We start from the raw sequence: 16,849 nt of genomic DNA on the forward strand, positions 1-16,849 counted from the left end.
GCCTCAGTGAACAAATGTCTGCCAGGAGGGGGGTGAGAGGCTGAAGGTGGAATCCCCCAGCACACTTGCTGCAATGGTGAATGCTGGCAGGGTGTGTCCAGGCCAGGCAGGTGCTGGTGGTGTGTCCCTGGGCTGTCTGGTGCTGCCAGAGCATCCCTGGGCCATGTCAGTGCCCCCAGTGTCCCTGGCCCCCGTTGGTGCTGCTGGGATGTCCCTGGTGACACTGGGCTGCCCAGTGGCCGCATTGACTGAGTACCCAGGGCTCTGGGCATCCCGGGGTGTGGGTCAGGTCATCTCCATGACAACATCACAGCATCATGGAGGAAGGCAGCAGGTTGCCACGGTAACCAGGAGCGTCCCAGGGGCCTCAGCCCTGATTTTTGGCTTTCCATGCTGCTTTGGGGATCCACCTCATGCCCACTGGGTATGCCCTCTGGAAGCTGTGGGCAGCACCCAGGGCACGGCAGCAGCCATGGGAGCTGGGTGGAGGCTCACCCAGGTGCAGGTGAGGTTTGTTTTCTCCTTCCTGCAAAAGCCATGAGATTTTCTTCTTTGTTATTTTTATAAATGATAATTAACATTAATAATATATTTATTATATTTCTGCTGTACCAAAAGCACCCACCCTACACACGGGGCTCAGCTGTGCCTGGCACCCCAGCAGACAGTGATGGGAAGAGGTGACACACTGCAGCTCTGGCCTCACGCCAGGGATTCTTACAAAGGTGTTGCTGTAAAGGCAGAGTTGGGCCAGTCCATCCATTGCTGGCTGTCCCAGAGTTGGTCCCTGTGGGACAGGAAGAGCCGTGGTCATTGGCATCCCCACCTTGGCCAGCTCTGGGGGAACAGGCTGCTTTTGGCTGCTAAATACTTCTCCCACCAGGGCAGAGCCTGGGCAGAACGGGGGTGTCCCAGGAGGGATAGGGGTGTGGGGCCAGCATGTGGGGCTGGTGGTCAGTCCCACAGTGGTCCTGGGCTCCCTTCTGTCGTGTCTCAGTCCTGTCCCCAGGCTGGGGTTTGAATTCCCCAGCACAGGCCGCCCTTGCCAGTGCCCACTGCCCACATCCTCAGGGGATTCCCACCAGGAGCCAGTGTCTGCCAGCACGTGCCCTTCTGCCGTCCTGGGGTCCCACAGCCTCCCCCAACAACCCCGCAGACTCCGGTGAGCCCTGGGGGTCCCTGCCCAGCCCTCCTGTCCAGTCCAGGGGGAGGGTGATCTGCTGGGACTCCCCTGGCTGGGACCCTCCTGCCCAGGCCCTGGGGTGCTGCTGGCACAGGCTGAGGGCTGGGAGGGCCAGGGGGCCCCAGGGCAGACCCTCCATGGTGCTCCAGCCCCATCCTGACAGAGGCATCCCCAAGCCAGCACTGGGCCACGTGTTCCTCCAGGCAGGGCTGAGGGCCCAGTGCCCTCATGCTCCCCCAGCAGTCCCTAACGAAGTCCATTTGATGACATTATTGAATGATTCAGTGCATTTTTTGCCTCTTACAGTACTTAATATATGTGCCTGTGTGATTCATTATTATTATTATTATTATCTAATAAAAGATTATCTGACTCACTTTCATGTTTCTTCCAATTACAAATTGAAATTGTTCCCACTCTGACCTTGCAGCTGCTGGATTTTCTAAAATTAGCCATAATGATGCATTTTACTAAGATAATTAATTAGCTAAACTGAGAAAATTGAGTAGTAGAACTGCTTCACATGCTGCTAATTATCTTTTATTATGTCATCTTTACATGCAAATAAAGAAATATTGTGATTATTTTAAATACTGTTTTCATTAGCTAATTCACTCATTAGTGCAGCGACAGCTCTGTCTTCCCCAGCAGCAGGAGCCTGTAGGGACTTGCTGCTGATTGACTGCAGGACTATGTCTTTCAGGTTGAGAAAATAGAGTTACACTCCAAATTAGGTTTATTTTGTCAATTTATTTTAATGGCAGCTATGGGCAGCGGGCGGAAGGGGGTCAGGGATGGTGGGAGAGCCGGGAGCACCAAGGACTCCTGCTGAAGGTTGGGGGGTTTCAGGTGGGGGGAGTGTGATGTAGGGGTGCTGCACCCCCAGACTTCTCTTCCCCAGGGGCCTTCTTTTTCAGGATGTGTCCTGTGGTCCCAAGCTCTGTTCCAGCCATCCAGAGCACCCAGAGCTGCTCCTGGCACTGTGTGGGAGTCTGGGGGCAGTTGGGTGGGCACCGTTCATGGTGCTGTGCAGAAACTCTTCCTGTCAGACACAGGCTGTGTGGCCACAGGGGCTCCAGGGCAGCAGCATTGGTGCAGAGGGAGCCCTGGAACTTCCTGCTTCTTCCATCAGAGGTTTCCTGCTCCGAGAGCTGGGTGGTTGGCAGGAGACAGTGGGGGATGCTCAGAGCCCCCCATTGCTCCCCGAGGGCTGCAAGTTGTGCTGACCTGAGTGTTGGCCACAGGCAGGAGCTGTGGCATTTGGGGAGCCCAGGCCACACTCACACACCTGCCAAGAGCTCCCAGAGCTTCTTCTCAACCCTCCGCTGCCTCCTGGGCAGTGAGTTTGATGTTCCCAGCTTGGCACCCAGGTCCCTTCGCCGGCACAGGCATGATGGGGCAGCGGATGCATTTTGCTCCCTACAGCCTTTTGCTCATAAATACCAGCTGTATTTATTCCAGTGGGGAATTTGGGGGGCAAGGGGGGCCACCCTCCAGGCAGGTGGTTTGTCACGGCCCTGTAATACCCCAGAGGTATGAACAGGGATGAGGACCGGCCATAGGGACGCTTCTGGCTCACTGGTCCGGATGAGGTTCCTGCTGGAGATGGGGTGAAGGCAGCATTGCAAGGTACCGCGGGAGTCACTGGGCAGAGGGGCCGCACGCCCAGCCCCGGCCGCTGCAGGCACAGCCCCCTCCTCCCTGGCCGAGCACCAGCGCGGTGCCACAGCCCCGGCAACGCGGGCACCGCAGCGCTGGAGAGCCGGGAGCCAGCGCTGCCTGCTGCGGGACGGGGTCCGGCAAGAGGGGACGGGCATTCGGGGCCCGGGGGGCAGCGGGACGGAGGAGCAGGGCTGGGGTGCAGCAGGAAGAGGTTTCGGGCTGGAGCTGCGGGCACAGCCCGGAGCCTCCTGGCGATCGGGGCACCGGCCAGTGCCGGGGGAGGGCAGCAGCCCAGCCCCGACACGGCTCCTGCCCGCAGCGCAGGAAGCACGGAGCCCCCGAAGCCCCTCCTCGCAGCAGAGCTACTCCAAAACCTCTAGGGCCAAGATTTGTCTCCTTGAGGACGCTCCTGCAGTGGCACGGGCTCCATCCTGGGAGATGTGCAGCCCACTCCAACTGCACAGGTGACCTTGCTTTGGGCAAGAACTGGAATTAAGCACCTCCTGAGCTTCAGAGAACCTCATCACCCCATCACCCCATAATCCTGACTCCCTGAGGCCCTCTGAGTGCCACTGAAGCCTGGCACCTGCCCTGGAGGCCCAGCAGCTGCCAAAGTCAGCACCAATGCTGGTCTGTGATCCGTGTGACAGTGGGAGAAACCAGTGGTGACAATGCCCCTGGCAGTTACTCAGCCCCCTGCCCAGCATTTCTGGGGACAGATGTCCCCAAGCAAGAGGGAGATGTTGGCAGATCCAGCACCAGCTGCCTCCTGGGAAGCCCCACGGTGCATCCAGCAAGTGCCAAGCCCAGTGGGCACAAGGCACTGCAGCCTCTGCTGCCCGTGCCACAGCTCCAGCCCCTGCTCTCACCCACCACTCCCTTTGTTTCCATGCACAGCCTGAAAACTGTCCTGTTGGAACGTCCCATGGGCTTCAGGAACCTCTTTCTGGGCAGAGCTCCCATGAGTTCCATCCTCTGCCTCCTGCAGCCAGCAGAGACCTGCTCTGGCTGCCTGCATTCTGTGGCACTGCCTGGGACAACCAAAATGGTATCTCTAAGCCCCTGTTCACCATGGACATGTTTAAGAAACCCCTGGCAGCTCCATACCAAGGAAAGCTCCTCATTTTGTAGTGGCAGCATCTGGGCAGGGAGGAGGAGAGTGGCTGGGATGAGCATTGGGCACTTCTCCAGCTCTGTAGAAGCCTGGACAGTGGAGTTCATGCATTGTTATGCCTCAAACACTGATGACTGGCAAGTTAGAACAGGACATGCCTGGAAAGGAGGGCCCTACAGAAGTAGGGAAGAACCTTTCTGGAGCTAATTTTCCTGTTCCACTCTGTGGTGACCAGACAGCACAGCGCAAGTGCAGATGTGGGGTCAAGGAGTGGGCAAGACAAATACAGGGGGATTGATACCACCAAGGATCCCAAAGTAGACCCCGACTCTTTTCTCTCCAGCAGAAAGCAGTGTGCCCCATACTGTTACATCAGACATAAAGAATCCCCTCCCTGGAGAAGGATAGGGGCATTCCCATGCCAACTTGGACGTATATAACCTGACTTTTTGTTTCACAGCTCCCACTCCCAGTGGATCTGTGACCATTATCCTGACCACAGACACTGGAATTGCAATGATCAAGTCTCATCACTGGATTCACAGGTGGAGATATTTGTCCTCTCCACTATCTACTCTTGTCCTTTCCTTCTCATTCTTTCTTTTGCTCACATATTTTCTTCATGTTATTTTTATACTTTTATAGAAAAACCAAAACCACACATCTACCTCCTTTCTGCTACAATGAAATTGTTTTAAAATACATCTGCCTCATATATACAGTGGTCTTTCAGTGTTCTTTTGCTCCAAGGGATTTATTAACAATAACTTACCCTGCCTCAGAGATGGGTCATAACAACCTCCTGGCCTGCCCTAGACCCAGAGTTTCCTCACTGGGGCTGAGCGTGTCCAAGCAGGGTCAGCCCAGTCCTACAGCCCCTCACATGTCCCACCAGCTTGCCCAGGTCCCCCTGGTGACTGCGTTGCCCTTATGGAGATGGACCCTGCCTGGTTGCCTGCAAGGGGAACCTCCCTAGGTCAAAGAGCAAAAGGAATAAGCTGGAATAATGACAAGGGAGGTTTAACAAAAAAACCACAGGGGAAAGCTAAGTGCCATGCTGGGAGCGGAAATCAAGGATGTGGAGCTGTTTTCTCATCACAGTTTGAAAGTGGCTGTCAGGAACACAGGGCTGCAGGTCCCAGGCTGGACAGGTTGGGTTTCAGCCTTTGACTTCATGTTTCACGAGGGACAGGAGGGACACAGCCCAGCCCTGCACAGCCCTGTTCAGCCCTACCTACAGACAGTGCTTATGGAAACATGGAATCACAGGCTGGTTTTGGTGGGAAGGGACCTTTAAAGGTTATTTAGTACAGGCCCCCTGCCCTGGGCAGGGACATCTTGCATTAGACTAGGGTACTCCAAGCCCTGTCCAACCTGTCTTGGACACTTCCATGGATGGGGCAGCCACAGTTTCTCTGGGCAACCTGTGCCAGGGGTTCCTCACTCTCACAGGGATGAATTTCTTCTCAGTATCCCATCTAACCCTGCCCTCCTTGTCCTGTTCCTCCATGCCTTGTGCCCAGTACCTCTCCAGCTCTTTTGGAGCCCCTTTAGGCCCAGGAAGGGGCTCTGAGCTCTCCCTGGAGCCTTCTCTTCTCCAGGAGAGCACCTCCAGCTCTCTCAGCCTGGCTCCAGAGCAGAGAGGCTCCAGCCCTTGGAAGATCTCTGTGTTCTCATTTGGTCTGTCTTGGTTTGAAGGACAGGTGTCTGCCAAGGAAGGCAGGAGCCTCCCTTGGAATGGAAAATGTGACCCCCTTCCCTCCAAATTATGATCACTTTGAAATGAAGGGGCTTTCAGGCAGAGCTACGGGAGAAGGAGTAGCAGCTCTTTGCTGGTGTGTGTGTGGGTGCCAAGGCACACAAACAGCAGCGCCGGCAGCACCAACGAGCAGCAGCAGAGCCCAGGGCCGGCCTCTCCCGGCCGCAGGCCCTTTCCCCTCGGTGCAGCTCCGCTCGCGGCCGCCAGGGGCGCTGGTGGCTCCCGGCCGGGCAGGGCGGCTGCGGGGATTCCCCCGCGCCTGCAGGGGGCGCTGTGGCGCCAGCTCGGCCGCCTCTGCACGCGGTGATGGCGGCCGGGCCGGCGGGAGGGATGGAAAAGGGGCTTCCTTGGCAAAGCCCCAGGGGCAGCCGGGCCCCTCGGGTGCCGCTCGGGAGCCGGAATGGAGCGCAGCAGGAACCTCGGAGCGGCGGCTGCCGCAGCGGAGCCGGGCGCACCCGGGTGGCAGACAAAGTGTAGCAGAAAATTCCACAGCCGTAGCAGGAGCCGCGGGGTGTCCCGGCGGGCACGGGGGGTCGGGTTAACGTGCACTGAAAGAGCCGGAGCAGCGGCAGAAAGCAGCGGGGCCCGGCAGCGGCAGCAGCCGGGAGCTGCTCCCTCCGGGAACGGGGATGGGGTCGGGGTCCCGGGTTTTTCCCCTGAGGCACCCGAGTAGATGGTGAGGATCCTTTCCAGTCAGATCGGGTGTTAATAAGGTCCCAGTTCACCGGCTGCAGCAACTCGACCGTTCCCCTCCAATCCCGAGAGAGAGCCAGGAGCTGAGCCCAGCCCTCACCCCCCAGCCAAAACTCTCGAGGTCTCTCTGCCCTTCCCAAGAGAAAAGCTCCCGGCTAAGAAGCTGCAGCCAGCTGCACCCCTTCGTCCCATCTTGGCCACTTCTTGTGTCTTTTAAGTACTGGTTGTCATCATTTCTTAGGCAACAGATGGGGGAAAATTCCCTGAGAGAAAGAAAAAAAAGGAAAAATCCTAATCTCCGACAGGACTCACTCCAGCAGCTCCATGTCCTCCCTGTGTTGGGGACTCCAAAGCTGGAGGCAGCTTTGCAGGTGGGGTCTCGCCTGAGTGGGGCAGAGAGGAAAATCTCCCCTTCACCTGCTGGGGATGCAGTGCAGAACATGGTTGGTTTTCTGGGAGGTCAGCACACACTGCCAGGAGCCATTTTCCCTTAAAAATACCAAAGTTCTTCTGCCTTAAATCTCACATCCACCACAAGTAGGGCTGGTGCTGCTGTTCCTGATAATTCCAGAATAATTCCAGGCTGGGTTGCCCTGGGGGTGGGATTTGTTATTTGGTCCAGAGCCATCATGCACATCCATCTTCTGCAGGTTTCTTGCAAGGTTGGGAACACTGGGGACACATGGACCACCCAGAGTGGCTGTTTGCAACCCACAGGCCCACCTTCATGCTGCAAAACTTGTTGCAGCAGAACTCTGCTGAGCTGTGTCCTGGTGCCAGCACAAACCCAGCACAGAGCAGCTCCCTTTTCCAGGGAGAATAATACCCCAGTGGTGAGGAATTCACGTCAGACCGGACCTGCTATCACTCTGAAAATAAATTTCTTTGTAATTTTGTGTAATTAAATAGTAATTCCCTCCCTAAGCAGTTGTTGGCCATTGGGATACAAAGCAACATTTATGGTTGATGACTGCCATGAGAGGGGAGCAAGAGCAGAGCCAGTGTGGTGGGGATGGGGAGGGGACAGCAGGGCTGTTGGGGGGTGGCTGGTGCCAGGCTGCCCCGGGACACTGGGGATGGCACTGTGGGCGTCCCAAGGAGCTGCTCCTTGCTGACATCCCACTGCAGGCAGGGAAACCCCACTGACTCTGCAGGCAGATTTGGGGATGCAATGTTGCCAGCCCAGTCCTGAGAGGGTACCAGTGCCAAGGCCAAGGCACAGGCTGTGCCAGCTGGCCTGTGCTGGTCCTGCAGACCAGCAGAGGAATAACTTGCTGGGTTTTTATTCGACTGTGACCTTTCAACTGGAGCCGAATCTCCAGCGCAAGGGCCAGGCACCAGTGGCAGTGGGGTGGGCAGTGGGGTGGGCAGCCCAGGCAGCTTAGCCAGGAGCTGTGCCACACTAGGCGCTGCTGGCAGCACCACGGCCCATCCTTTTCCTGCCATGCCACTAGAATGCCTGGGATGGAGGAGGGAAATGGGGAGGCAACACAGGAGGCCACGAGCTGCATCCCTGCTCCAGTCTCCCACACCATAAGGTGGCAAGAAGCACCCTAATTACTGCCTCTAATTAGGAGATCAATTGACTCTACAAGGACTATGCAGCCACCTCTGCCATGGAGCAGGGACTTCCTGGCATGGCCCTGGGCAGAATGAGGTCCCATGGTGGGGGATCGCTGCTGCTGTTGGGCAACCCTGGACACAGATTCACTTTTGCTGAAGCATTTTTAGGATGTTCAGCTTCAAGTTTCCATCTGTGACCCCCAAATTATGGTTTTATTAATGTGAGGAGGCAGCACTGACCCAAGTGACGTTTAGTGGCAGTAGGAATGAGGGCACCCTTCCAGTGTTGGAGCAGAGGTCACCTTGGAGAAGTCAATCAGGCTGAACTCTGGGCAGCTGAATGTCTCCCTGGAGAGCCCACAGAGAGGCCAAAAGTCACCCCAGGCTTAGCAGAGATCAACTGACCACCCGATGCAGGCACCTCTGCTCCCAACTCTAGTCTCTCTCTCCAGGAATATCTCCACTCCAGGGACACAGGCAGGGAACATGGGTGGCAAGGGAACCATCCTGCTGCTGTGTTCCAAACCAAGGGCTTCCCAGAGCCCTGGAGAGGGAGAGCAAAGGTGCTGCCAGTCCCCGTGTGCCTCCTCTGGCACAGGGCTCCTCATGGCAGCTCCAATGGCAGTAACATGGCCAGGGAACAAGGTCACCTCGGACCTGGCACACAAGGACAGTGGACACAGGGATGGTGCTGACAGGGGTGGAACCTATGGGGTGGAGCACATGGGGATGGTGCAGTGCTTGCCGATGTGTCCCAGCACACAGACTCCCACGGCCGCAAGAATCCCAGCCTGCAGCCAGGCAGTGGCTGTAGAAGCCACCAGTGTTTGGGGGCAGGGGAGCAGCAGCTGACAAGCTGATATTGATTCACAGGGTGCCACTCCCTCCTGCACAGCCACAGGAGTCTAGGATCAGGGGGACGAGGAACATGGGGCACCTTTGGCAAGTGGTGGGGCAGGGGGACAGCTGGGGACAGTGCTGAGAGGCACTTCCCTCACAGCGTTGCGTGGTGTTCTCCTGCATGTGCTGCAACCCTGGCCTGAGGTTGGGGTCATCCTTCAGAGTCTCTCAGCCTGAAAGGGTACTGGAGGCTCCCCAAAGCATACTCACACCCCCAGACCCTCCCTCCTGCTCCCCTGAAGTTTGTTCTTGCTGAAACTTGCTGGAAATGGCTGCTCCTCATGCCCCTATTCCTTCCCACCTGCCTGACCGGTCCTGCGGGAAACCCGCATTTTTGCCCCAAAAATATGTGCCTGAAGTTTTTCTTGTTTGCTTCTGCCTTGCCCTGTCCCCTTTTTCTTCCTCCCCCACAACTTACCTGCTTTTGGCCTGAATAAATCTTGTCCTCCTCCTGGCACAGAATCACTGTCCCCTGTAAGAAGTCCCCCAAAGGGGACAAATCCCGATGAGTGGGGCCCTTCCTCCACACCAGCACCAGGTTCAGTAATGAACGACACCCTGGTGGCTCTTGGGTTTGGGCTGTTTTATTGTCAGTGTTTCAGGAACAGCAGCACCAGCCCTTGACGTGGTGGATGCGAAATTTAGTGGCACCTGGCTGCTGCCTGACTCAGTTTCCCCATCAGTGACACACAGCTGATGCCCCAGGGCCACACTACACATCTGCCAGGGCTGCACAGTGCCAGGGAATCTCGGGGTGTCAAAGGAGTTTTGGGGTGCTGTTCCAGGGCACTGTCTGTGGTGGGACCCACCCCTCTGCCCACACAGGGAACTGCAAATAGTTGGTACCATTAATTCACACAAAATAATTGTGCTGGCTCAGCAGGGTTTGTAACAAAATGATAAGGAATGGAATTTTTTTAAGGAATAAAATTATTTCATGGAGTTAAGGAAAATGAAACTGAGTTTTGCCTTCAAAAAGGAAACTTCCCTATTGCACAGCATTCAGCTCCAGCACAGACCTTAAAAAATACCCTTGTTTCCTTCCCTGTTCATCTGCAGTGGAGATCCTAGCTCGGAGGATGGCAGGATGACTCATGGCATGCAGGAAGCCACGAGCCCTAGCCTGAGCTTTGCTTGTCCCAGTGTCTGCCCCTTGTCCCTTGTCCCCTCACTGCAAAGAACCTTTTTCTGCCTCTGTTCCTGCAGCCCTGGGTGCTCCTGGCCCTCTGTAGCCAGGCCACCCCCTCCCCCCAGCTCCCTCCTCCCACCCCCATCAGCTCATGTCCCCTGGGAAAAAACCAGCTCCCCGGAAGGCTGTGGAAACAGCCTGGCTGGGGTGACGCTCGGGTAAACGGTGTTCCTCTCCTGGAGGGCCAGTGTGTCCCAACAGCTTTGTGCTTCTCCGCAAGGTGCTGGTCAAAGAAGGGCATTGGCAGCCGGTGGGAAGGTGCTGCTTGTGCCTGGGGGTCTGGCAGAGCCAGTGGCAAATCTTGTGCCTGGTGCCCAGCCCTGACCTTGCCCTGGGCTGCTCCAGATGAACAGCTCCCAAAAGCTGCCCCACTCAGCCCCGCCAGGCCAGGGAAGTCCAGCGCCCACATGGGAGTTGGGAATACTGGGCAGTCCAGCAAGTGCATCTCTTCCTGCTGCTAGCCTGGCAGCTGGGCTTGGCTCTGGGCAGATCCAGGCAACAGCTGTACGGATGCAGCAGGAGGACAGGAGGCTCCTCGCATTGAGCTGATGGCTGTTTAATGAGCTCATTTTCCTTTGCACTATTGATTTCCCTGGGCTCTGCTGTGAGTTGGTTTGCCTCTGGGAAACAAGGACTTGGCACCTCTGAGCAGGGCCCTGCCTTAAATCCACAGGATACACTGGAGTGGTGTGGGCAGGGAGCATCCTGCTGGTTGAGGCTGCTCCAGGCAATGCTGAGCAGGCTTGTTTTTCCATCCAGTGTTGATGACAAAGCACAAAGCTCCAGGAGAGGGTTCACACTCCTGGGAAGTATGCCCAGAGCTTGGATTTACACCAGATACTGACAATGTCTAAGTGTGGCCTTGCAGCTGGAATAACTCAAACATGGCTTTTCCTGGCTCCGGTGCTCTGCTGCTGGCTGAAAAGAACTCCCATGCACGAGGACACATGGACCCCTTTGCACCATCACGGACTCTGCAGCCAGCACAGAGGGGCCTGGGAGTCCCGTCCCTCCCGCCAGCCCCTTGCCCTGATGCCTGTAGCACAGACCATCCCCAGCCACTGGCACCCCTGCCCACAGCTGCCTCCAGCAGCTCTGGGGCTGCTGCATGGAGACGGATGCTGTTCAGAGCCCAGCTTGGGTACTCACTGCTCCCCCTTGCCCTCTTTCCTCCCTGGCCACCCTCACTCACCTCCTGGCACTAGGGTGGAAGTGGAAAGGGGTCCAGCCTGGCCAGCCCCAGCACTGCCAGCTGCCCTAGCACATGGATAGGTGTGAAGCTGCACACCTGCAACCTGCAGAAGCCACAGGAGACCCGGGAGGGACGTAGCATTCCTGGCAGAGCCCTTGGGCACAGAGGAGAACAGGGGTCAGCCTACTGCATGCCCTGTTGGGGCACTCCAGGAGGATAAACAAAAGGAGCTGGAAGTCTAAATGTGCAATCAAGATTATGATTTAATTGGCATAACAAAGGCTTGGTGGGCTCAGGGTCATGACTGGAATATTAATATGGAAGGATGAAGCTTGTCCTGGAAAGACAGGCAGCGGATTAAAGGGAAATGTACTGTTTTGTATAGGAAGGCTGGATACATTTGGCTTGCAATCCAGTGAGAACCTGGATGCCATCCTGCCAAGCTGAGGGACTTTCCATGAGCAATTGCCAGGCTAACCCAAAATCCGGGACATCAGGGTGATGGAGAATGTCTCTACCCAAGCAGCTGGTGTGGTACCAGGACAGCAGGGAGAGTCTGTCCAGAAAATACTCCCAAGGCTTTAAAAGTGATTTTTTTCTTTGGGAAGAGGCAAGTAGAAGAGAAAGGCTATGGCTTTGCTTCTAACCTTAGGGTGTGGATGTGGAGTGTGGGGGGAAATCAGTGGGATGAATGCCACCCAGACATGAAAGAGCTCCTTGTCTTGCAGAGGGAAAGAGCTAGAGCTTGAGACTGGGAATAGGAACCTCTGGGGCATGGGAGCAAGATGCTCGGGGCTTTGTTCAGGTGTGGTTCAAATAGCTCCACAAATGGACAGCCCAAAGCTCTGTGAGTCCAGGACCAGGGTCTGGCCACCCTCATGGGGAAAACCTTGTCCTTAGAGCAACTTCCCCAATCCTGCTGGGTGCTGGCCTGCCCCTCTGTACACCTCAGGTGTCTCCAACTCCCCTGATATTGGCCATGGCTGCTGTTCACGGCTCACAGCCCAGCTGGAGAGAGGCTGAAGGACACCACAGCAATGGCCACACCAAAGGCCATGTCAGGATGGGAAATAGCCCATGCTGTCTCCAAACTGCCAGAGCAAACAGGAAGCAGGCAGACAGGTTTGAGTGTAAATGCATCCACTCAGAATGCAAAATCAAGAGGGCCAAAAGGAACAGAAAAAGGATTCAGCAGGCAAAGCAGTGAGAGCACATGGAGAGGAAGGGGAGAGGCAAAGCCAGGGCTGATACTCTGGGGTGGAAAGGGGAATGATGGATGCTGTGGTGCCAAGAACATTCACTGCCTCAGTGCCTCAGCCTGAACCAGCCAGGGTGTGCAGTCAGCACCAGTGAGAGGCAACAACACTGCCAGGAACAGGACTGGGGAGCCTGGAGACACAGAGCAGCGCAGGCAGGCCAGGTCTGGATGGTCTGGCCCTATGTGGATTAAGGCAGAGCAGGCAGCAGGAAAGCCAGGAGCAGAAGGGCAAAATCAGGGAGCTGGAACAGCAGACAGGCAATGCTGTGTGGCTTTTTTAAAAAAAGGAGAAACCTGAGTTCTTAGTACTACTTTGGACTTCTGGAAAACACAAGGATAAGCAGCAAAGCAGCCCACAAACCTGCAGGGTGGCACAGTGGGGAGCAGTTGCCACCTCTGGCTTCTCAGGGCAAATTGTGGCAAGCCTGTTCTCGTTCTCTCCTCTGACAGAAGAACAGGAAACACAGTGTGTACACTTGATGTTCAAAGGACTTGGACACAGGTCCATAAACACATCTCAGCAGCAAGCTGAAAATCATATCCAGCCTAACCCTGGTGTGAAATGAGTGCTGGTCCCAGCTCAGCATCCAGGCTGTGGCTGTCAGCAGGTGAGATCATGAGATACACAACTGCAGGCACAGTAGGAAGTAGGAAGATAGGAAGTGTGGGGGTTATGTTGGAAGGCAGATTCCTAACCCCAAACTCTCCCTACACAACACCTCACTGAGAAATTAGATAAACAGGCTTGGGGAGCAGGACATCATGGAGCACAGCCCCATACCAGCAGCATCCCAGCACATCCAGCACATTGTATAAACAAGGAACTGTATAAACAAAGAAATTACTCACTTGCAAGAAGCAATTTTGGGGGGAGGGACTGACATGCTAATTAATAACTGCAGAGCAGGGGGCTAACAGCAAAAAAAAGGGCAAACAATGCTGGGATGTGTGAGAGGGCTGTGGAGTTGCTGGAGGCAGCTCTGCCCTTCTCCACAGCAGCTGGGAGCAGTGGCTGGAGAAGGCAGCTATGTGTGGACATTGCCCTTTGTGCTGGTTGGAGAGGATCCAGATAAAGATGTCAGAGACATGGAAAGCATGACGGCAAGAAAACACAGCAAAAGTGGGACTGTTTAATTGGTAGGAGGGAGTGAAGGGGGCTGCAGCAGCAGTCTGCTGGAATGTAAATGATTCCTGCAACAAGGAATCTGCCCATGCCAGATAACACAAATAGAATCAAGCTTAGATTATGACAGGGAAAATCAAGGTAGGCAGTGGGAATAATCTTCCCAGTCATAAGAAGGAGGGGCTGGAGTCTCCGTTGCTGAGGTTTCTGAGAGAGCCGGGTCCACAACAGCATGGTATTACATGGTATTAGCATTAGCTGGTCCCAAAGGTTCCCTTGTTTTCAGGATTTAACCATTTCTGGGCAAAAACATATGGAAAACCCTTTTAGCTGGGGCCTGGCTGTCCTTATGGCCTGTGAAGAAGCAAAGGTAGAACTGGACAAGAGACATAAAGGGATAAACGGGTCTGTATGGGCCATGGGAGCACCATTGTCACAATCTCACAGAGATGTTGCAGCTGGGGATATCAAACCAGCTTCCCTCAGGAACAGACAGATGGAGAAGTCATAGGAATAAAATGTTGGGGTAAAACAAAGCAGATGAAGCTCATGTGGGCAGCAGACCCCCATACTGAGTGCTCAATGAGAGCCTGGGGAAAGTGGAGCCTGGTGAGGAAACCTGTCTGGAAACAAAATCAGCTGGGGACAGGGAGAGGAAAATGTGCCAGGCGAGAAACAGTGTGTATAGAGACAAGGGCAGTGTAATTTGAATTTGTGAAATAATTTCTGTTGTCTCAGTCCGGGGCAGTGATGGTCAATGGCTCTGCTTTAGTTGCATGCACTGGATGAGCAGAGCTCACGCTGAGACGGGTGATGGATGCTCAGGGACCTGGCTAATGATAAGCAGCATGTTAAGCACCCTTCACTCTCACTAATTGGAGGAGTGCTCAGAAGCAGCTCTGAGGTGGCAGCTCCAGAGTAATAAGAGCCACAAAACTTGAACAAAAAGTTAAGTCCAGGAGATGTCACTGGGAAACTGCTGGTGGTGGATCTTTCTCCCCCCAGGTAAAACTGCTGTGCACAGTGCCCCTGGGATTAAGTCTGACCAGATGAAGGTGACAGCTTCTGCCACCACAGCTGACCTTGGCAGCACCACATGGGGTCCACAGGGCTCATACAGCACAGGGCAGGAGGACGCAGAATACCACAGCTGCCTGCTCAGTCCTCTTCCTCAGTCCAGGACTGCAGCTGCAGAAAAGCATCAGTAAAAGAAGATTAGGTATAAATTCTTCATAGATTTAAAGTTTTATGTGTAATTTTTGCTCCATACTTGCCTGCAGGATAAGCTGGGCTGTGATACCGTGCCTTGTGGGACAGCCTCCCATGGGGTATGTGGAGTCCTGTGGGGAAGGAGGCTCCCAAATCCTCCCTGTGTGATCCATCACAATCTTATACCCATGCCATGAGCAGGATGCAGTGTTGGACAGACTCCAGGTTTACAGCACTGACAAAGCACAGAGCTCATGCAGGGACAGGGTGAGTGACAGCCCTGTGCACAGCACCCCACCTTCCCTGATATCAATTATCTGCAGCAGCAAGGCCCAGGAAACCATTTAATAATCCCAAATAATCCCACAGGAAAATTTACAACAGTGATCAGGTAATCTATCTGATAGAAGCTCTAGAGGACAAGGGAATTTCCTCAAATAACCACATCCACAGAAACCTCTGTCCTTGAATGAGGAATTTCCACTGCAGCCTACCTTGCCAACTCCCTAGACCAAGGCCAAGGGAACATTGGGGTCTCCTGCTTAGCCTGGAGGTTGACTGCTCCTGACACAGCTGGGCAGAGGGAACACAGGCAGGATAATCCCACAAGCAACAAGCAAAACCAGGGCCAAGAGGCATGTGGGTTGGAGCACCTCCAATCCCATGCACAGTTCGGGCCACCCCTTCAGCGGCTCATGGAGGAGCCTCCCAGCTCCTCGCTGTTGGCTCCACTGAAGGGCACCTGACACATGGAAGTTTTCACAAGGATCAGGCCATGGTGACCCCTGGAGCTGGAGAGTCCTGTGGTGCCCCAGATGTGTCCAAGCATCTCACCTGGGTTTCAAGTGCTCTTCAGATCTCACACTGCACCCCACTCTGCCCTAATTCACTCTGCCACACCAGTCTGGAAGATGTCGAATTCTGCCTTGATGACATGGTTAATTACTCATGGCTGCTCACAGGCTTCACAGGGCTTTAAAATCTGATCCCTCCCCTCCAGCTGCCTGCAGGCTCTGTGTTTCACAGGGGCAGAGGTGTGCTCCAACAGCAGGGAAGGGAAGGAGGTGTGCTGCAGCATGAGAGCAACTCCCTCTCCTTCCTGCTGTGTTGGATCTGGCTGGAACCATGGCTGAAGATGGTAGAAAAGGGCCGCAAGGGCAGTTCCATTGTCTAGTTTGCCTCACCACAGGCATTTAGCTGTTGAGCTCTGCTTCTTACCTGCTTTGCAGTGCGGCACCCAGCAGGACCTGGTGGCTGGACCTGCATGTCCCCCTTGACCAGGCAGCCTGGGGATCACTGCCCACCATTGAGTGCTCCCAAGCAAATCCTCCCAAAAGCCCCTTGCAAATGTAACTGATGCTTTTGCTGCTGGTGTGATTACAGCCTCCATCTCCAGTTTCCTGGCTTCAGTCTCTGGAATGGCCCTGACTTCTCCACTGCTGAAGGGGACCCACGACAGCAGCCAGGAGGGCCACCAGCACAAGCAGCAGGGATACATCTGCTCTTGGGATGCAACAGCATGAGCAGCAAGGGCTGGTAAACTTCTGTGCAGCCTGTCTGCAGAACCATGGCCAAGCCTTGCTGGGTGCTGGGTCCCAGGTAGTTCTCCCTGTGTCTGGCAGTGGGCCATGGGCCCATGGACACCCAGCTTTAGAAAATATCCCCTTCAAGGGTGTGAGATGGTTGATGCAGACAGGGATGGGTTTAGCCAAAGCATTTCCCAAACGAATTGACCTTCACTTCAAGCAGAGCAAATCTTTCCCAAATCAAATTACTTTTGTGACAGTCCTGAATCAGCTTAAGGGGGTTTGTTCTAGCAGAGAGCCAGATACATTAGGTTTTGCTCTAAAGGACATGATTTTATGTGATCTCATCCCCCCTTTGAACCCCAGGCCAGAGACCATGAGTGTCTCCAGCCCCTCAGATGGTCCTGCACTATGTCTGGTTCCCAGACACAGGACTCCTGTAGCGGGTACGTGCACAAACCCCCTGGCCCAAACTGAG

Source organism: Corvus hawaiiensis, chromosome 17, assembly GCF_020740725.1.
Source record: "Corvus hawaiiensis isolate bCorHaw1 chromosome 17, bCorHaw1.pri.cur, whole genome shotgun sequence".
Taxonomy (NCBI): domain Eukaryota; kingdom Metazoa; phylum Chordata; class Aves; order Passeriformes; family Corvidae; genus Corvus; species Corvus hawaiiensis.